This window comes from Protopterus annectens, chromosome 5.part0 (genome assembly GCF_019279795.1).
Source record: "Protopterus annectens isolate FY-2018-M chromosome 5.part0, PAN1.0, whole genome shotgun sequence".
NCBI classification, from domain to species: domain Eukaryota; kingdom Metazoa; phylum Chordata; order Ceratodontiformes; family Protopteridae; genus Protopterus; species Protopterus annectens.
In genome coordinates, this window is record NC_056735.1 from 1,487,688,962 (window position 1) to 1,487,711,971 (window position 23,010).

The following is a 23,010-nucleotide window of genomic DNA, read 5'->3' on the forward strand; positions in this document are numbered from 1 at the left end:
AATATTCTAAGTTTCAGCCAAGGCTCCTTACTAGAATGAGTCGGTGTTTCAGTGATGCCATTTTGTCTTTCCTCACCCCCTTTTTCAGTGTCATGTCTTCAGTGACACAGAACTACAGTGCTTTAAACACTGGCTTTCTTTGCATCACTAAGACAGTTGTCAGATGCTCTTTTTTTTTTATGACCTGCTTTACTACTTCCTTGCTTTTAGACAGATCAGTAAAGTAACTAATTTCCCTGATTTTGCAGAGCATAGTTTATTCTCATAACTAAGGCAAAGACCAGCTACACAAAGCAAAAAAATATCCAGTTATTCAACAGAGGATAACTATGTTCAGAAATGTTTTTATTCCTATCATAATCTGTTATGCAGTTCTAAATTAAGGAGCTGTTAAACTGTTTTCTGTGGTCCAATGGTGCATGGTTTGATTCCCTAAGCCTCTGTTGCCCAACTGTGTGACTCTAAGCAAGTCACTTAACCAGACACTGCTCCCAGACTGAGTGTGAAAAAGGTCCTGGAGGTCACTGCTCTACCCCGGAAAACAAATAAAAATAAATAACTGCCCTTGCTAGTAGTTAAAAATATTTCACAATTGCTTCTACCCAAAAAATACGATAACAAGGGCAGGCATACGCATAGCTTTTTCAGCCAAGACTACTGTTTCCTAGAATGAACTCCATTTCACCAAACTGTGCCTTACCTGGTCATATTGTTTCTTTCATTACTTCTTTCCACTAAATTAGAATGGCAATATCTTTCATGAATCCTCTTCCGAAAGGATTTGAACAGGTTTTCTGCAGCAACACTAATTTTGTTTTATCAGTTTCAATATGCTAAGCAGAACTTTGTGGCCCTCTTTTGTTTACAAGGTAAGAAAGTGCCTGAACAGCTATAAGGTGTTGCAAATGCTGTAATTCTGTTCCAGAGTGGTGAGCAATTTTACATAAAAGCAAACTGCATAGAAAACTACAAAAATCAGGTACAGACATAAAAGATCAGTGGGATGAGTACTTAAACTTCATATTCAGAAGGTACTCTTGGGACTGCATTGCAAGAAAGAGTGATGAAGCAAACATGACCTTTGTATTCACCTACTTTTAAATGACAACCTCACCCACAAAATGAAACAAATTTGTCATAACTTGACCTTCTTTGCAGTATTAATACCTCTGCCTCATTGTAAGTGGATATTATTACCATGTTAAACCCCCCAAATGGCCTGGTGTGGACTGCCATATTGATGCAATTTATAACAGCCAGTATGTCTTCTTCCTACAGCTTACTGTATGTTACCAGCATATAATACATAAATATTCCTGATGTATTAGTTCTGCTAACATAGAATGGCAGTAGTCAAATTCTGCTGTCTACATGTGTATGTGGAAAATGCATCTATTACATCTGTTTTATGTCTTCCAAAGTTTATGAGCTGCAATCTAGTAAAAAAAAACTTTTATAATAGTTTTCAATTTTTTGCTAGAAAGAGCCACTAAATAAAGTTGACATAAATGGATTAAGGTTCTATATTATAACAATGAAAGATCAAATGATCGAATGCTGTTATATCGACCCCTAAACTCTGAATCGCAAAAACAGTGAACAGCCAGAACAGCGATTTTTTTTCCCATGGAAAAAAATTGCTGGTCCCAAAATAAAAAAAAAAATAAAAAATTACACTAAATAAAATGGGGGGCTTTGCCCCCCCCCCACTTAGCTATACCAACTCCGAGATCGCACTACAGTGGAGGAAACGGCACAACCCAGACAATGGCCCAGCGATTTTTTTCCAAATCACTGTTCCGGCCGTTCGCTCTTTTGCCAGTTCTATGTTTAGGGGTCGAAGTAACAGCATTTGATCATCTGATAGTTCGCTGTTCTAAAGTAGAACCTGGATAAAGCCCTGATAATGAACCAGGTAGCCTGAGTTTGATTAGCATCTCAGCCATCTGTTGGAGCTTGCACTGTAAGGATGGGCATGCATATCCTCAGAGTGGGGGAAGACTGGGGCCATCCAATGCCAATCATGGCAACATCCAATAATTTATCTTTATCTTTAAACTTTTGCTTTAAAAAAGGTTTGTCATCTGGCTTATGACTTGGTCTGCTGTGAGTAAAAGTTCACTCATGAAAACATAGCAGTGTTCCCACATACTCTTTAACTACTCACCCTGTTTGTATTTAGAAAGGGAGACACAATTAACTTAGCTAATATTGTAAATGCTATAGAGGCATATTTCTGTTCCTCATCTCCTACTCAGTGATTTGCAGAGTAGCCCTGTGAAGTAACAGATGAAAAAAACAAAAACTTCAACTTTATCTTTACTGCAGTGCTTACTTCCCAGGCATTATACATACAGTAAATGAAGCACAAGGATATGCTGCAGTAATATATGTAAAAAGTACTGCAGATCATGTCCTCTTATCTGAAGCAGGTGCACTCTGAGTATGGTGTACATGAAGACAGCAGACAACACAACAAAACAGACAACATGTAAATATCAAAACTGAAACTGTATAAAGTAATACATAAGTTTCAAAAATCATTCATCAATATGGGAAAAATGTAGCCATCTGAATGGTTCTTGGCCATATCTCCAGAAAATGCCTGTTTGCTCCTGTGACTGATGATCATCAAGCATCCCTCCAAATGGATTTGAGTGTTATTTGTTATCCCAGACATGGAGGTGTGAGCTATCTGATGAGGCCGTCATTCAGGAAACTATAAGGGTACTTTATGCTCTCAAAAACATCTTGGAAGTATAGGTTCTACCCCCTCCTCTTAGGTGAGGAACTAGTAACGTGCATCACTGCCTGAGCCAGTATGCCCTCCCCATGTGACTGCATGCTCCCTTACACTTGTGATGAGTGTTACCACATAAGAGACTTAGTGAGGGAATGCCTGGACCAGGACATCATAATCTATACAGAGCAGCTCAAGCTCTGGTATGGAACCTTCAATTCGCACTGTGGATGTCCGTAATCAAGCATTATGGGGGATACACTAAAGAAAGCAAGTTCTTCTGACTTTTTCCTTAGAAAAGGGTATGACATGAGAATGGATCTGACCTTTGATATTGTCTAAGTAGACAGCCATGGAAGAGCAGAAAAGGGATTCCAGGAGGACTCCCCTCTGACATGTCAGCACTTGAAATAGTGGTGAGTGCAGACATGCTATAAACAGATCTAAAATCTAGAAGTATAAATCAAAAACACTGTTCTCCTTTAAACTTCTTTTCTTGCATGGTGGCAAGCTCCCCTCCCTAAACTTATATATATCACTTCCAAGTTTGCTATACCTTGGAGAAAAGGGAATATTCTGGGAAATGATCATCTTCTTGGTATGTGTAAGTTTGTTTTTTCAGCCATTGAGTCTCTGTGTTTTGGGACTGGCTTATTTCAAATGGTTACCATCTGTGAGTCCAATGATGTCAGTCAATACTAAAACACTAGAATATATGGACAAGAGAAGGCATGGCTGCAGAGGAGCTACACCTAGTGTTAAAATATACGAAGAGAGATGTGACTACGAGATACGGAAAAACTCCTAAGTGCTAATGAATGAGGTACATAAATAACCACTACCTATGCTGATGGCAACAGCAATTGTTCTGTCACAAGGACAACTTGCTAGGACTCAAGCAGTTCAGGTCCAGGATTCTAGTCACTGAGGAGGAATAAGCACAGGAGAAAATACAAGGAGCTGCTAAGAACATGAAAGGAGAGATGGAGGAAAAAAAATATTTGTTTTCTATAATTGTGTGTTTGTGTGAATATGCTGTCCACATTCATGATATTTTAAATTATGCTTCAATTTCTTTCAACTTTCCTTGGAATGTCCAGTTAATGATTACTTGAGTTTTCTAGAATCTTCAGCAAGTGATACAGTTATTTCCTGATGAGGGGCTCTACCTCAATACCCCTAATATTTCCTGCATACTAAGAGGTCACATAAACTCAGAGAAAAGGGAAGATGTGAAAAAATACACAAAACACACATCTTACCCGAGTTCCATGATTTAAAAATTAAAAATACATTTTTAAAATTCGCTGCACCTTATATAGCCTACCCCATTATTACCACTGCTCTGGAGAACATCACACATCATTCCCCTTCACAAAGGTGGCACCTCTAAAGAGCAAACTAATTACTGTCCCTTAGCCATCCTCTCCCCCTTGCAAAAATCCTTGAAAAGTGCATCCACAATCAACCCCTTAACAACCTCCTAACTAATAACCTGTTATCCAGCTGACAACATGGTTTTAGACCAAAACATAGTACTAGCACTGCCCTAATAACTTTCATCAACACCATTCAGCACCTCCTAAATGAAGGCCAGCTTGTCTGTTCTATCTTTCTTGACATGTCAAAAGCCTTTGATACTGTCTCTCACCAACTGCTACTCAACAAGCTCTCCTCCTATGGCCTCACTACATCTTCCCTGTTCTGGTTCCATAGCCATCTATCCAATCGACAACAAGCCACCAAATGGGAGAATAATCTTTCCCCCCTTCTCCCCATCTCTGTCGGTGTCCCCCAAGGTTCTATTCTAGGCCCTCTCCTCTTTAGCATATTTACCAACAACCTCAGCTCTGCAACTGATCTAGCCTCCATCGTCCAGTACGCCGATGACACTACACTCATCTGCTCACCCTCCTCACCCCAGGATCTTCAAATCAAAATCCAAACTTTACTTCAAGACATAGAAAAACACCTCGATAATCACCAACTTATACTAAACACAGACAAAACTAAGATAATAGTCTTCAGAAACAAGAGATCCAGACCACACCAACACCCTCTCTCTATTTTCTCCTCAAACGGCACCAATATAGACCCCACAAACCAGGCCAAACGACTAGGCTTCACAATAGATGAAGATCTAAAATTTGATAAGCATATTTCTCTGACAATTAAAAAAGTTCATAGCAAACTCGGTACCCTTTGCAGGGCTAAATCTTTCCTAACTGAAAGAGTCAGGTTGGCCACTGCTAGGTCACACCTCCCTTCTACTCTTCTCTACAGCTCTCATATATTTACAAACCAGCGTAAATCTGACCTCAATAACCCAGAATCCAGTTACAACAAAATTGCTAAGTTTGTCACTAATCATTCATACAAGGCTCACCACTGTACTTCCCTCTCCCAACTAATCTGGCTAGAACTCCCTAACCTTCTATCTCTTAATCAACTCACCATGGCCCACAAAATAATCCGTCAACCTAACAACTGCCCTGCTCTCTCTAACCTAGTCCAGCCTAGTTTTCATCTCAGGTCCCTCAGATCATCTGACAAACTAATGCTAAAGGTAACACTCTTACATAACTATTACAGTGACTCCCTCTACTCATTCAAAGTTGCCAAACTCTGGAGTAGTAGTCCTCAGCCCACAGCAAAAAAATCCACACTATCACAAATTCAAACTTCTAAAAAACTACCTAGCTAGTCAGTGGCTCTGCTCCTGCCATACTCCAGGCTAATCTACTCCTTCACCCCTTATTTCCTACTGCATCTAGTATCCCACCTTCAGACTAAGCTATTCTGCTCATATAACTACATTCTTGTCAACTACTTTGAAGTTCCAGTTAAAATTTCACAGTGTTATATTATGTTGATGTTCTGTAAGAACTTTATATTTTATCTACTAGCATGTTTACTGTTTCAGCCAGAATTTTACTCTGTATGTACAACTGCATTTTAAATTGGAGTATATTTACTGTTACTGTCTTGGACCCTTTTTCTCCGGGCCTCCCCTGAAAACAGGCTCCTAGCCCAGTTGGACACTACCCGGTTAACAAATGTAATAAATAAATAAAGCACAGCAAATAGGAAAAAAGTAACTTTTGAAGTACTAAAATGTCAACAAGAACCTATAATATTACATTTACAATGTTTTGAAACACAACAAAATACGACAAAGTCAAGTGCAGTGCTCCCTGCTAAAATCCTTGGAGTGATTTTACTGCATGACAATGCAAATCCCTATGATATCACAAGTTACAAGGGGCACTAAAAGTGAAGTCTGAACTTGTACTGGCAGGGAGTGGGCAGGCAGTTATGCTGAGTATTTCTTTGCTCCCCCACACAACCTTACTAATGTGTGCACACCCTAACCGTAACTCTGCCTGTGACCTTAACATCAATACTACCTTACATGATCAAAAATCCTTTCCATAACACTATCACCAAACAAGACATTCAAAACAGACTTCATATATAGCACACATACACATGCACTAAATTTCTCTCCTTCTCTAGCCATTACTCAAACACTAACCCACATACACACTTCCACTTTAATGTGGACATTTTCAGTACATCTGAAGGTTTCAGCATTAAAACACAAACTCACACCTACCATAACCACAAGCATGCAATCTTATCTCTTATGACACCTCCAGCACTTGACAAAGACTGCTTTCAATGAACTATTTAATATATATAAATACATATACACACACGCGCACATATATATACATAGGTAAACAGATATAGTTTTGTTGGCTTGAGGTTGTGATTTTACACAAAGTAAAATTAAAATACTATGAATTGGACCCACTGCTATGATATTTGAAGGCTGATTGGGATTGGGTGAGAGTCATAATATACTCTGTGAAACAATTCCAAGTTTAAAGGATATTACAGAAGACAGTCAATAAAATCATCCAAAATGGACAGAGAAATAACATGTGCAGACACCGCAAGGGAAAACATCTAGTCAATGGAAAACAAATAAATGAAGAATGACAAATATGATTACAAATCACTGCCAGTTATAGTAACACAAATTATGCTCATCATGGGAAACAGTAATCAGGTCACAGCAAGACTCCTCCATCAATCATATAATGAATTATCCACAGACCTCCGTCTACGAACAAACTGAAATAAATTCCAGACTTCAAGATCCTCATTGCCTACTTCAGTGTTCCCTTCTCTCTTAGCTGTCCCTAAAACAGCATGCTGACGTTTATATTACGCACCAGAAGGATAAGACCATAAGACTGTTGCTGTGTTTGACCCTGTCACAAACCACAAAGCTTGAAGAAGCAATATCAGATGCATCTAAATTAGAGAAAAATGAAAGAAGAGCAACAAAATCAGCTAATATGTCTACAAAATAAATGGAACACATGGCTCATCAGTATCATGACCCAGAGGTAAGACATGAAACTACAGACGTTCCTAACAAGATAGCCACAGAAAAGGAATTTAATAAGTGAAAATAATCCAGACCAGACAGCTGCAGTCACAAAGATAATTCAGCAGATGTCAGTAGCCATACCTAGTGCACTTTTAACACCACCTTAAATGGCAAATGTAATTACAGTAAGACAGACAGATACAGACACATGCATCTTGGAACAAGCCATGCAGCTGTTTCTCTGTGAGAACGATCTTTGCACTAGATGCTACTAACAAAATATGATGCATATCAGTATTTAGTAAAAGATAGATTAATTAACAAATCAGCAGCAAAATAAATAACAGATATTTAAGAAAAAATTAAATATCTCCTGCTACATGAAAACTCATGGAAATGAACAAGGGCAAATGCTGGACATTATGAACACAAACGTTTCAGTATGTAAGGACTATGACAACAGGCAGTTCAGATATGAAGGGAAATGTAATCTCTCTACAGTGGTACCTCTGAATGCACAGGCTTGGAACAATACAGCCAAGCTATGCTCATTAATCAAAAGTAGTACTGTAGTACACATCTCTTCTATCAGAAGCTATATATCTGGTTATTGCGAAGTATAAGCTGCATAACAGTGACAACTGGTAAAAGAGGTTCTGTGTATAAGGAAGTGGTATTGGATGGGGCAGATTGTAAAACATGTCCAGTGAACAATTCAGCTTCCTTTATAAGCTGGAAAAACAATCTCAGGTAGCATGATGGCTTAGTGGTAGGAACTTTCCCTCACATTTGTGGGGCTCAATCTTGAGCTCCGGCCATTATCTGAGTGGAGGTTGTGTTATCCCTTTGTCTGGGTGATTTTCTCTGGGTATACACATTTACTCCAACCTTCAAAAAATACGCTTCCAACCTCCCAAAACAGTCTAGTTCACTCAAATGCACTTACTCTTGTACTTGCTGTGGCTGAAAAGATTCTGAAAAACACCAGTTCATTGATTCGGTTAATGAATGAATAAATTACATATTTTTAATTTCACAAAGCAGAGTGTATCTGAATTATCAAGTTTCCATTTTACATAATGAGTGCAAAAAGGGGCATATCAGTTAGGACAAATCACGCCTTTCAAGCCCTGCTCTGTAGTACAGAGTGCTAAAGCCCCAACTACAACTTAGATGACCCAAGTTCAAATAACAACTTGTGTGGTGAAACTGCCGACAAGGGAGGGTAGGGAGTGAGTGACTGATGACGATTCTCCCATCCTTGAGGTAGACAGTGTTGGTTCCAGTTAACTAACTGCCACAGTTCAAGCAAGGGCTTGCCAGGCAATAAACACTGCTAGGACCAGGGATGTGCACTTTGTTTTACTGAGCCTGTGATGGTAGCCCTCTATAGCATATGTGTGGAAACATATAAGTCAGGGGAGAACGTAGTATGGCCCTATGATGACACGAGGGTTCACATCAGCTACTAGAGGTTAATGTTAGGGTCTTAAAGCATAGAGTTGCCTGGATGGTGGCCTCTGCAATTGTCCCAGACCCCCCCCAGGAACAAACTGATAGGTGACAGTTTTCAGCTTGTGGGCAAAAAAAAATAAAAATGGCCAATACATCATAAAAGGGGCTAAGAGCTGGCAAGCATCAGGGCCTCTGGTCTCCTTCTGGATTTCATCAGTCCCACTCTTCTCCATGTTTTGGCACCAATAGCACTCATTACTTCAGTGAAACTTGGAGCAAATACAACAAGTGCTTGCTACACTGCACTTAAAAGAAAATTCACAGGTTTTTCTGTAATTACCAGGCTGAACATCTAGTACTTTTATCACAATGTGGTGAAGGCTTGGATAGAGATATATAGATTTCCAAAATTACAGGACAAGTCAGTAAAGGAGGAAAGTAAATACTGGAGAATGAAGTTTACCTGGGGTGCACAGGATAATTCTTGCCACCACTGTATCAATATTATACAGATTATGGAGACAATTCAGACAGCATTTTGGTCATTTGTGACCTACAGTTGTCGGACAGAAGGCTGTGCTGTGCCTGTTGCTCTATTTCTTATGCACGTGTTGTAGGAAATGAAAAAAAAAATGCGACAGTACAGTGCGACTTTACCTTGGTGTCAGCAAGGAGAAGAAAGACTTAGTTGGATAATAACAGGATATGTGCCCATAGAATGGCGCACGGCAACGGTGGTCCCGCTACACAAGGGTGGGGCCACAACTGACCATGGGAACTACCGACCAATAAGCCTGACCAGTCTGATCTGTAAGGCTATAGAGCGAATCATTATGGAACTCATAAATGGAGAGACTGGGAACCTCCAGTCGCTGGACCCCACACAGTTCGGCTTTGTCAAGGGCAGATCATGCCTCCTGAACCTGGTGGATTTCTTTGAGACAGTTACTCAGGCTATAGATAAAGGAAAGGAGGTACACACAGCTTACCTTGACCTTGCTAAAGGATTTGATACCATTCCCCATTCAGGTATTATTGATAAGCTCACCAGCCTGGGCATAAACCCTTACGTCACAAGATGGATCGCAAACTGGCTCTCAGACAGATCCCATAAAGTAACAGTAGCGGGATCTATGTCCGAATCCAGACCAGTAACGAGCGGTGTGCCTCAGGGCTCTGTCCTGGGGCCCCTCCTGTTTGGCATATACTTTTCAGAAGTACAGGCAAGCACGGAAGGGCTGTGGCTGACTAAGTTTGTGGACGACTGCAAACTGGGTGCTATAATAGAGTCTTCGGCCGTCATGGAGATCCTCCAGAAGGGCCTAAATGAGACTGATGCATGGTGTCAAAGCCATGGTCTCAAGCTAAATGCAAAAAAAAATGCGTAGTAATCCCCTTTGGAAAAAACAGAGTACCCGCAAACTACAACATAGGAGGTAATCCCCTGAAATCTGAAGAAGAAATAAGGGATCTAGGGACCCAAGTAGATAGTCAGCTTTCCATTGATAACCATGTTGCCAAAGTGGTTAGAAAATCCTTTTATGTGACCCGTCTGATCACGAAAGGGTTCGCATCAAGATCTAAGGATGTAATGGTGCCCCTCTACTCTTCCCTCATCAGACCCATTATTGAGTAAAATGCACCAAATGGAATGTACCTGGCTAGACATCTCCAGCAGCTGGAGAGACCACAGAGGTACCTATCCAAGAGGATTACTGGCCTCAAACAGTTGCCCTATGCTGCACGATTGAAAAAGCTAAAACTGTTCTCTGTTGCATACTGCCTTCTCAGAGGCAATCTCTGTCTAACGTATAGAGCCATGTCCAACCCAGAATTGTTGAACATGCTCCATCTTAGCAAAACCAAATCTACTCGAGCTACACGCTCTAGGGATATAAACCTCAACACAACAATGAACAGAATATGCTGGAGGGATAGATTCCCTTCACAGAGATTTCCCTTACTATGGAACAGGGTCCTGATCTAACTAAGACAGAGCCCCTCACTATCACTCTTCAAGACGAACCTTGATGAGTGGATGGGTAACAGAAAGTTCACACCAGGGATCACACCAACAGCACTACTAGATAGGGGCCAAGGTTACTAGCTGCTAGTACAAAGGTCTAGGGAACTACTAAAGGGGAGGTGAATACCGCACAACGTGGCTGGGCTAATATATGCCTTCGGGCAGATAGCCCAGTACCAACCTATGAACCTAAAAGTTACAAAAAGAGATCAGCTGCAAAATAAACACAGAAAATTTGAATTTACCACTGCTTGAGCCAGCTGAGCTCTGGGACACGATCCTCCTGTAACCCCGAAAGTGTTTCAATGGATCATCAAAAAATGAATGAACATTATCATCATCATCATCACTGACCCACTTTTTCCCATTTTTTCTACATGGGGTCAGGTTGTTGCTTCAACTGTCACACCATCTCTCTCAATTCACTGCCACTCTCTTACCTTCTCTGACAGTCATGCTTAACTGTCACATGCTTCTGCTCCAATGTCCTCATTTCTTTGTCTGTCCCACAGTGTACATCCTATCACCAGTCTCAGGCACTTAATTTCCATCACCTCTAACTTTCTCAGCTGCTCTGCCTTCACTGCCCAGGTTTCTGTACCATACAGTAGTACTGGTAGCACCACTGTTTTGTACATCTTACTTTTCAGCTTCTTTGGCATTCTTCTGGTACACACTACACCTGACACTCTGTGGTAGTTGGCTGCAACCCCTCTGAGTCTAGCTTTGACCTCCTCATTCAGACTTCCCTTCTCCTCAAGCACCCCTCCCAGATACTTGAACCTGCTAACCTGTTCCAATATTTTCCCTTCTATTTCAGTTCTCTGCTTCTTCTAATTTCCCCCATTTGCTGCCATTACTATCTTCTATGCACTCAGTTTCATCCCGTGTGCCTTCAGAGTTGCATTCCACTCCCCTATCATCTGCTGAAGTTCTTGCTCAGAGTCTGCCTGTAATGCTACATTGTCTGCATACAGCAGATTTGTCCCTGCCCACCTGATGCTGATGTAGTCTATCACCAGTTTGAACAGCAGTAGGCTCAGAGCTGAATACTGAAGGACACCCATTCCCACTGGGAACCCCCTCTTTGAGTCCAAACACTGTTTGTACTTGTATTATTGGATCCGTGTACATAGCCTACACTAAGTTTACCAATGTTTCCGGGACTTTGAGCTATCACAGGACTGCCCAAATCAGCTTTCTTGAAACCTTGTCATATGCCTCCTCCAAGTCTAGGAATGCCCAGCTGAACTCTTTCTTTCCTCATTTCTGGCTTCTTTTTAACTGTCTGTCTCACTGCAAACATCTTGTTTGTTGTGCCTGATCTGAATCCTAACTGCTCATCTCCCATCTTACTTTCTATTAATTTGCATATTTGTCTATCAATGTACCTTTCCAGAATTTTCATAGTATGACAGGAGTTTGATACTGTACATTGCCCACAGTTGTGAATGTCCCCTTTGTTTTTGTACAATAGCACTAGTATGCTTTCTCTTCAGTCATCTGGGATATGCCTGTCTCTCTCCATACTGCTATGAATACCCTCTGAAGCAATTTCTTCCCTAACTCACCCAACCACTTGATCATATCTAGGTGAAGCTGGCTGAGCCTGCTGCTTTCCCTGACTTCATTTTCCTAAGTGCTGTTCTTACTTCTTCTAGGATGGGCTTCTATTTTTCTTCTTCTTTCATTGTAGGCTGTGTCTGAGGCAGTACAGCTTCTGTGGCATTTTCTTCATTCAGACGCTGCTGGAAGTACTCCTTCCATCTACCTCTGATGTGCTGTGGACTGGTGTGCAGGTTGGGGATGGCATCCCTTATAAAGGGTGTCTGATGATTAACTTCTTTATCTTTCTGTCTTTACCTTGCAACTTGATAGAGTTTCTTTGTGCCATCTACAGAGTCACTTTCCAGAAGCTGGTAGAGTGTCTGATACCTTGTTCTTTGCTATTGCAACTGCTCTCTTAGCCATTACATTAACAAACTAGTATTAGTTATTTGCCTGGTCCATCTTTTCTATCTCCCACTTCTTCCTACCCTCCTCCTTTCTTCTGATGACTTCCAGGACTTCTGCATTCCATCACCAGCTTTCCTTACGTACCTGATTAACATATCTGTCTCAGCAGCATATCTGTTTTATAGTCCTCACATATGCTGTTTTGATGCTCTGCCATTCTTCTTGAACTCCATCTATTTCCTCTTATTCCTGATGTGCTTGAGCCTGAAGTATTTCCTTGGAGTTCTGTGCTTTCTCTCTAGTCAACTTCCAGGTCTTCAGCCTAGTCTCTGTAGACCTTAGAGTCTTCTCTGACCACTGCTTGCAGCTGACTGAGGAAGCCAGTGGTTTAAGCTGTGGGCCATATGTTTCACTGGGGATGACTGTGCAGCCCCTAATTCTATCAGAATGCCCCTTCTTACTAGGAGGAAGCCTACCTGAGTTGCACGTTGGCCATTTTTGTATGTGATCTTGTGACTGTCTCTCTTGCTGAAACATGTGTTGGCCACCAGCAAGCCATTTGCCAAACAGAAGTCTAGAATGGTCTCTCCTTTATTCCTGCTGCCCCAACCATGTGGACCCAGGCAGTCCTCATATCCTGTTCTGTCTGTCCCAATATGTGTATTCAGGTCCCCCATTATTAACATCAATCCACCTAAGTGGATCCTGCAACTGCTGTCTGAATGCACCCTTTCCCGCTTTATCACAAACCTGCTCTGGGGCATAGGCTGAGATTATAAACGGTGCACTGTCCTGCCATGAGTCTGTCACTAATGATAATGATACCTCCTTACTGTCTTCTGAAGTCTCTCAACACAATTCCCACACCATTTCTAGTTTGCCCTCCCCCTGAGTAGTACACTCTGGATCCCAAGGCAAGTGGCTTTGCTGCACTGCCTTTCCATTTTGTCTCCTGTATACTGAGGATGTTCAACGTCCTCCTTACCATCATATCCTCTACTTCCAAATTGCATCCTGTCTGTAAACCTACATTGAGTATAGCAATCTTTAGCTCAAGATTGACAGGTTGTTTAGTTTTACGTACAGCTTTCGATCAACAGAGCTATCCCACGTAATCCAAGCTAGATTATGGGATACTGGCTGGTCGGTAGCTTATTGAATCAGGGCTGCTGGGCTTTGTGGTGTGCGCACACTGGCCAAAAGGGGCACAGAGTCCCCTCTCATAGTTACCTTGGGTCTTGGGCATAGGTCACAGTAGGCCTGGACCTCAACCCACTTATTACTGGCAAACACCTTTGACCATTTAGTCAACATGGCCATATCACCTAGAGTCATTTTTTTCACTGCTGAGTGGCTATCCCAGATATGATGGGCGGTGGATCTATACAACTCTTCCTGCAATAGGCACCGTCTATATCCTGTGCTGTGACCCACAACTTCATTCTTGGATCAGATTTGAGGTGAAATATCCAGCATGTTATTTTGGGGGTGGGGGTGGGTGAGTGAGAGGAATTCTTTTGAGACACAGGGAGAACATCAAACTCCACACAGGCATTGGCCGGACATCAAGATCATAATTTGTACCTTGTGCATGAATAGGTGAAGATGTTAACCATTATGCCAATTGTCTCTCAAATGATTGAACATTATAAAGAAAAAATGGCAGTCTAGATCTCCATGAAAAACTTTCCATGACTCTTATTTCCCTCATAAAAGCTTGTGGATTATTTTCATGTAGCATAATTTGACTCTGTATAACTGTACATTTTCTGTGAATTACATCTGATAATGAATGCTCCTTCCTTGCCTGCACATCAATAGACTTAACTGAAAGAATGATGTACATGTTGCTCTCATCAGATTCTGCAACTTCCATGCATCTAAACTGGCTGAGTTTCAACAAGACTGCTGCACCATCTAAATGTATTAGTAATTACTTTCTGAACTGTGCCATAATATCTCTGAGCTTCCAATTTTAACTGTTTTCTTTTCACAGTCCTAAAGTAAGAAACTTAATTATAAACAGACAATGGTGAGTAATGTTTTTTCTATGCATATGTCAGGTTAACCAAAATACAGAACAGAAATAAAGATGATGCAGGAACGAAAAAGTATGGGCTCTAATTAACCTTCTAAACACAACTTGTTGCACTCCTCTCTATCAAAAAAGCAGGTGAATGATTATCAACACATTTTACTCAGACCTGAAAGGTGAAACTACTTCCACTTCACTCTTAAAAACTTTATTTCAGAGATTCACTTGGTTTTATACAACAATGAACTACATCTTACTATCCAAGTACTAAATTACTTTGTAAGGCTTATAAACATAACAATATCATATTTTGAAAGTTCCAAGGATTTTAGATCAGTTTTAGAATAAAAAAAAAAAAATGTTTTGGTAAACAAGGCAAAACATTCACACCACTATTACTCATAATAAGATAAAACCAGCATATGTATGCTCATAATCAGCCATGTACTTCTGCTGAAATTGAATGGTTTCAAACCTAGGTATCACTGCTTAATGCATTAATTAACTGTCTTCATCTTCTGAAGTCAGCATATGACTTATGGGTTATTTTCAGTTACTACTGTGAAGTCTCTACTCAAAAGGAATACTTTAAAGACATCCAGTATGAATAACTGCATGTCGTTTACCTGACAACTTATCAACATCAGATAAAATCTCTAACTCTCTAAAACATTGCACACTCATAACAGTACCACTCCTAAAGCCATACCACACTCTGAACAATGCTTTTATACAGAGCCCCCCCCCCCTCCCCGAGTGGGTCCAAGCCCTCAGAATTCCCTAGTTTCAGAACTCCAAGGTTCACATAAACAGAAAAAAGGGGGAAGAAAAAACAAAGTTATGTATTCACCATAACGTTCCATGTTTGTTGTCCATCTTGCCATTCATTCTTACATGGATAGGTTCGGAGCCGATCCTTGGCTCCAACTCGGCCAAATACACAGCTGGAAGTCTTAAACCTGTCTCGTGGTAGGTAGGTATCCCATGATGCAGTGGTGCAACTCTCCAGATCTTGTTTGTTGCTAACTTACTAATGAGTAACATAAGTAAATATATATAGGACCCCAAGAGAAACAGGAGAAACAAACTGAATCAAGGAACTCCTGAAAGAAGTAAAGATAGCCACTAGGTCCTCTAGGAGTCCTTGGATAGGGGAAGGAGGGAGGGTTCGTAAGAATGAACAGCGAGATGGACAACAAACATGGAACATTATGGTGAGTACATAACTTCTTTATGTTATGTTGTCCTATCTCACCTTAATTCTTACATGGATGGGACACCGTCCCTAGTACCTTTCCCCCGGGTGGCTCATGAGAGTGCACCTTTAAGCACAGTGGACCCAAAGGAGGCCCTGTCCTTGGACGCCAAATCCACTTTGTAATGAGTGATAAATGTATGAGGAGTGGCCCACGTAGCTGCAGCACAAATGCTGTCCATAGAAATTCTGGCCTGAAAAGCAGATGACGTAGCTAGTGCTCTAGTTGAATGACCCCTAACTTTGAATGGTAGCTCTCTATTATTGGAGGTATAGATAAAGGTGATACAATTCGAGAGCCAGTTAGAAAGGGTAACTTTAGAAACCGGCATACCCTTTTTTGCCTCCGAAAAGGAGATGAATAATTGGTCAGATTTCCTGAAATCTTTTGTCCTATGCATACAGAATCTGAGTTGTCTGTGCACGTCCAACTGATGGAGTTTATATTCTGCCTTGTTGTTGTGGTTAGGGAAGGACACTGGAAGTTCAATGGATTGATTAATATTGACTTGAGAGCAGACCTTAGATATAAATGACGGATTAGTTCATAACGATACCCTGTCCTTGTGAAAAATCAGATATGGCGGCTTGATAGATGACTCTTGCAACTTTGAGACCCTTCTAGTAGATGTCACAGCAACCAGAAAAATGGTCTTCCAGGAAAGAAATTTGAGATCCGAAGATGAAGAAGGTTCAAATGGTGGCAATGTAAGTTGAGATAGGGCAAAATTTAAATCCCAAGGGGGAAGGGGTTCCTTAAAGGGAGGTCTCAATAAGGAGGCACCTTTCAAAAAAGCTTAACACAACCTGTGTGACATTAAGTTAGAAGAAGGGTCACCAATGTGGAAATTTGAAATTGCAGACAGCTGTACTCTAATGGTTGCTGCAGCTGAACCTTGTTGAAAGAGTTCCACCAGGAATTCTAGAATATATGAATAGGTGCAGGAAAAAGGGTCACTGTTTCTATTTTGAGCCCAGAGAGAAAATATTTTCCATTTGCTAGAATATAGTCTACTAGTAGAAGCTTTATGAGAGGACATCAATATGTGTTTAGCTGTTGGAGTGAAATTTTAAAGCCTGACTAAACTGGGAAGTGGAGCAGCCACACTGTCAAGTTGAGGGTGTGGAGAGAAGGATGAAGTGAGCCTGACATATGTGTCAGCAGGTCTGGAACTGGGTCCAGAGTCCAAGGCTTCTCCTGAAGATGAAGCCAAAGGAAGGGAAACCAAATCTGATGAGGCCGGTATGGGGCAATGAAAATCATCCTCCTTCCCAAGGACTGTGCTTTCTGAATGACTCTGGGTATGAGGGGAAATGGAAGAAAAGGCATAAAACAGTCCTGAGGGCCAATCGTGTACAAGTACATCTCTTGGTGTCTCCCCTGGCGGGGGAATAAGGGTAAAGTAGCTGTTGCACTTGGCATTCATGGGAGTGGTGAAAAGATCGCAACAAGGCTGACCCCATTTTGGGAAGATCTTTTCTGCTATGTTCTGGTTCAGAGACCACTAGTGAGGCATCAGAATTGCCTTGCTCAGCTTGTCTGCTATCACGCTGGACTTCCCTGGGATGTGCGTTGCTACTAGAAAGCGCTGAGAAAAAATCGCCCATTGCCAAACACTCAGGGCCTCATGACAGAGAGGATAAGATTTGGTTCCCCCTTGCTTGTTTATGTACCAAACCACCGATATACTGTCTGACTGCATAGCAATCATCACTAGAGGTAGAGAGTCGTGGAGTGCTTGCAACGCCAGCACTGCTCTCATCTCTAGGACATTTATGTGCAAGTGGGCCTCATGTTCCTGCCATATACATTGTACTGTTCTTTCCAGAAAATGCCCCCCCCAATCTGGGAAGCGTCCGTGGTCACTGTAGCAACTGGTTGTCGAGGAACAAAGTGTCTCTCGATGGTCACATGGCTGGACTTTTTGCATGACTCCGTTATTCTGATGAGGTGAGACAGAGGGAGCTCTAGAAGTGACCATTGGGAGAACAAAAGCCATTGAAGGATTCTCATGTGCAGTCTGGCGAGGGGAACTAGTGTTATGGTGGAAGCCATTGTTCCTAAAAGTTTCAGAACTACCTTTGCTTTTACCTTGTCCTTGGGAAGAAGGCAAAGTCCTTGTTACCTGAGGGCTGAAATTCTGTCTGCTGGAAGATGTGCCATCAAGGAAACAGTGTCTAGATCTGTGCCTATGAAGGCAATATGTTGAGAGGGCAACAAGGCAGATTTTTGTAAATTGACTGTTATGCCTAAATGAGCACAAATTTCCAAAGTCACATCCCTGGCTTGCTGGAGTAGATGCTTGGTGGTGGCAGTTAGGAGCCAGTCATCGAGATACGGAAACACTTGGAATTCCAGATGCCTCAAGTGAACCGTGACTACTGCCATACATTTGAACACTCTGGGGGCTGTAGTGAGACCAAAGGGCAGAGCTCGGAAATGATAATGACTGGCTCCCAGTCGGAAGGGTAAATGACTCATCGATGCTCTGCTCATTTTTATGTGGTAGTGCACATCTTGGAGGTCTATCAAGCACATCCAATCATCTTTCCCTAAGAAAGGAAGTATTGACTGCAGTGTCCCCATTTGGAACTTTGACTTCTTGACAGATTCATTTAACTTGCTTAGGTCTAATATGGGTCTCCAGTCCCCTGTTCTTTTTGGCAACAAAAGGAATCTTGAGTAAGTTCTGAATCTTGTTTGGTCTGCGGGTACTTCTTGGATGACTCTTTTGTCCAGCAACTTTTGGATTTCTATAGTTGCTTGCACCTTAGATTGGGTGGAACATCCGGGATTGTTCTGATTTGTGGGACAGGGTGGGAAAAGGTAATTGAATATCCTCTGGATATTATTCTTAGTACCCGCTTATCTCTTGTCATACTTTGCCAGGCTTCTGGGTACAAAGACAAATGTCCCCCGACTGCCTCCAGAGCAGAGCAGTCGGGCCTCTTTCAGGAGCGCTGATAGGAATGTCCATGAAAGGAACCATGGTCGCCCTGGTTTTGTGGACCCCCTCTGCCTCTAGGACGCCTACCATTGTTACCTCCCCCTCTGCCCCTGGGGAAGGATTCACCTCATGTGTCTTGGAAAGCTCCCTGGGATCTTTTGAACCACATTTTCCCACTCTTCTGACCTTTAGGATAAGATCTTGAAGGTACGGAAAAACTTACTCCAATGGCAGAGAGTTTCCCCTTCCTGTTCGCATCTGGTGAGTGTGTCCTTTACTTTGGGTCCAAAGAGTGAGGAAACATCAAAGTTAGTAAAGATAGATTTAAAGGGCTCCGCAAAATTGCACAAGCACATCCAGGAGTGTCTCCACAGGGAAACTTTTGAGCACGCTGCCCTGGTCGCTCCATCCATTATGCAAGATATCAGCCTCATGGAGGAGTTGACTATGATTTAAGGTGGATAGCTGGGAAGAGACCTTCTCATTCACCCCCGCAGCTAATGTACCTTGTAGAGTATCTCCTTGCACTTTCAAGAGATCTCTTTGTAGCCTTGTAAACTGAGTTAAGTAGTTCAGCGATTGGATTGTAAAAGTCGTTAACGAAAAGACACGCTTCCCGTATCTGTCCATCGTTCAAGAATTCTTGTTTGGAGGATGAACAGATGAGGATGTCTCCAAGAGTTCCTACTTGGTGGCTGCTGCCACTACCATAGCATCTACAGGTACACCCTTTGTGAGAAAATGCTTTCCGGTAGGGGCTGACAAAAACTTGCTTGTCCTCCGAGGGACTGGTTCCATTGTGTCAGGGGAGTCCCATGCCTTTTGACTGACCAAGTCCATTAGTTCGTTGAAAGCAGGAGACACCCAGGAGGCTGAAGGTCGAGAACCAAAGGCCTTCAGGTACACTGACTCTTCATCAGAAGGAGTGATGGCTTTCCAGCCACCTCTCTGCTTTAGAATCTCTAGGATATCTGCAAATGAGATATCGTCAGAGGATGACCGTGGGGACCCTTCTGACTCCTCGAGGTCAGTGTCTGAAGTGACAGACTCATCCGGGAGTCTACATGCTTCCTCTTGAAAGTTCTTTTCCGAGGGTGCTCCTCAGTAGGATATTCTGAGGAGGCCCCAGAAGAGAGGTGTTCATCCAGTGGGGGATCCTGAGGCTCTGGATCTCTGAATGTCCTGTGGATGGGGTAGTGCCAAGACAGTAGCCGGTGCCTTAGGGGGACAAATGCTGTTATCCCTATGTAGAGCTATAGGGGTAAACAATACAGTCCTCATCAGCTCAAAAGCAAACCCAACCAGTTCCGAAGACGTCCCCGGCTCCGAGGAGACAGAGGACTCTTCCGGACCTAGGGAGATCGGCTCCGAGGCTGACGTAGGAGCCGAGCTCACCTGAGCTGATGCTCCAAGGGGTAGACTCGGCACTGAAGAAGTTTGAGCTTGAGCGCCCCCCTTGGGGCCGGCCAGAGTACCTCTGCTCCCATACACTCCTGACAATGCCGAGAGAGTCTGAGCAGATGTTGGTTCTGTGTTCACCAAAGGGGGTCCTGGAACCAACAGTTCTACAGTAAGTGGTACCAGGCACTCTGGCTCCAAGGGTCCAGCTTGGCTTGGAGAAGGAACAACTGTGGATGTAATGACTTTAGAAGGCTCCGAGCCTTGATGGGTCAGAGCCAAGAATAATTTGGCTAGCGCTGGTGACTTCAAGAGCCTGCGCACCACCCACTCCATGTCATCAGATATGCTCCTAGTGGACCTGGAGGACAGAGAAGGAGAATGAGACCTCCCCAAAATGGGAGATTTCAGAGCAGGGGAGACCGATGAAATGTCAATGGACTGGCTCTGAGACATGGTATCTTGTGGCTCCGAGGACCTTGGAGTCGAAGAACCAGGCTTGTCGATGATAATAACCTCCGACGGTTCCGAGGGCTGTGGAACCGAGGAGGTAGGTGTCTCAGAAATTTTAGATAACTTTTCTGGAGCATCCAACTGAGCCATAGAAACAGGTGATGTTCTTTTAGAAGGTTTGTCCCTCTTTGAAGAAGAAGAAGCACTCTGTACAGCTTCTTCAAAGGTTGGCTTTATGAGCCCCTTGAGAATCAATTTGTTTCTCCTTTCCTGTAACACTCTAGCACTAAAGTAGTGACAGAAAGTACAATCCTCCTGCAAATGAATAGCCCCTAGACAGTAAGTGCAAATGACATGTCCGTCAGTAATTGACATCTTTTGTGTACACTTTTAACATTTTTTAAAGCCCGAAGGCGTATGCTCTCTCTTAGACATGACAGAAGAGAGTTTCCAAACAAAACGCGACTTTCCAAACTGTGAAAGACCACACACTCTAAACTAAAGAACACTGCACTTCTAAGAAAAGGCAAATTAGCACTCTAATCTAATAAACATTCCACATCTAAGAAAATATCGCAATAGAAACTTGACAAGGATAGCACTAGGGCCTCTAATTGAAATGGACCTAGATACTAGGGATAGCACACACTAGCTACTAAACTACCAGTCCTCTAACTAAAATGGGCGATTAGCTCTCTAACTTAAACAAGCTAAATATCAACTACTACCAAATATCAACTATAGAAAAAGGGAAAATAAACAGCACACCACTGCAATAACTATGGGATACAACCAGGCCTGTGGAAAAAAACGACGGCCAAAAAGCAGCATCAACCACAGGAGGAGATAAGAGTAGCTACATGCTTAATCTAACTATTTAAATACACTAGGAAACACTATAAATGCAAAACTGCTAGAGATTTTAGCTAATAAAGTGAAAAAAGACAAAACTTAGCCACGGCCATGAAGTGCACATCCAACCTTGTAAAGCGCAAACGAGATCTGGAGAGTTGCACCACTGCATCATGGGATACCTACCTGCCACGAGCCATGTTTGAGACTTCCAGCTGTGTATTCGGCTGAGTTGGAGCCAAGGATCAGCTCTGAACCCATCCATGTAAGAATGAAGGCAAGATAGGACAACATAACATCAAAAATCTCCTCTGTTTAAATATTCCTACTTCTTTAAGCATACCTTCTATATTATGTTTACTAATTCAGGCAACTTCACATGCATATATCTCAGTCATCATTGTTTTTGTTTCTTCCTTATTTTTAACCATTAATATAAAATTCATCAAAGTATGCAACCTCTCTTAAATGCAAATTAGTCTCACCTCTGATTTCCATACAGCCAAACTTCTCACCCAGTACAACAAAATGCACTTTTAACAAAGGGTTCAGAGAATAATGACATTCCTACCCCCACTCTTTACTGTAAAAGCATTACTTACATAAATATTCACCAGGATGCTCCTTGCCATGCTTCTAAATAATCATTGTATCCACTCAGTGAAACCAAGATGTAAACCTAGGTGGCTAAGTTTTAGTCTTGAGTTATCATATAACATAGCTTATCAAAAGTCTTGTCTTAGTCTAAAAATATGATAAAGCAAATTACCACTCTTTGCCTACCATCTTCAAACATGTGTCATTGATATTCCTTTCCAAAATTTCACATTTGCCCTTTATAAATTACTCATGACAACCACTTCTTTATTTTATTACTATGTCTATGCACAAGAAGCAAATTGGCCCCCAACTGTACATGATTCTATATTTTCCTTCTTTTTAATAATCACAAACAATGGCATTTTAATTTCTATATCCCCAATGTCTGCAGTATTCCATGTGAAGTGTGGACATAAGCTGAGGCGAAAGTTAGGAAGGGTGTATACTTTGGGAAGATGGAGATATTCATAGAAAATGTAAAGAATAGAAGGGTGATAACTGAGGGGAGAGGGTTATGTAACTTTAGCGGCATGAAGCAGAAGCAATTGAACCTTCTCTGCAGTGATGGAAGAGTTGCGAGTATAATTTCTTGCAGATTGTGAGATTTCTGAGAAGCAGAGGAGGGGTCCCCACAGCTTCGATCCTAACACTGTACAGGACCGGTAATTTATGTGTAGTTTATTACATCATCACCACAGGATAATTTTTACTAAGATCTAAGATTATATGGGAAAATGGTGGGATTAGTCTACTGGCAGGATTCAAGCTTGTTAAGTTTAAAGAGAAAGTACCTCAAACGGAGATCAAACTCTCCTTTGACCTGAAGGCAGTGACATTCTTTTCAGGGATATAAAATGATGAATCTAAACAAAAATGCCAGTAGTTATCAG

The 23,010-nt window shown here is 41.9% G+C and overlaps 1 protein-coding gene across 1 annotated transcript in view; it reads right to left on the reverse strand.

Annotated features, from left to right (window-relative positions):
- The window catches only part of NARS2 (asparaginyl-tRNA synthetase 2, mitochondrial), a 1,353,496-nt gene that overhangs the window by 151,750 nt on the left and 1,178,736 nt on the right, over positions 1–23,010 (reverse strand). The window lies entirely within an intron of this gene.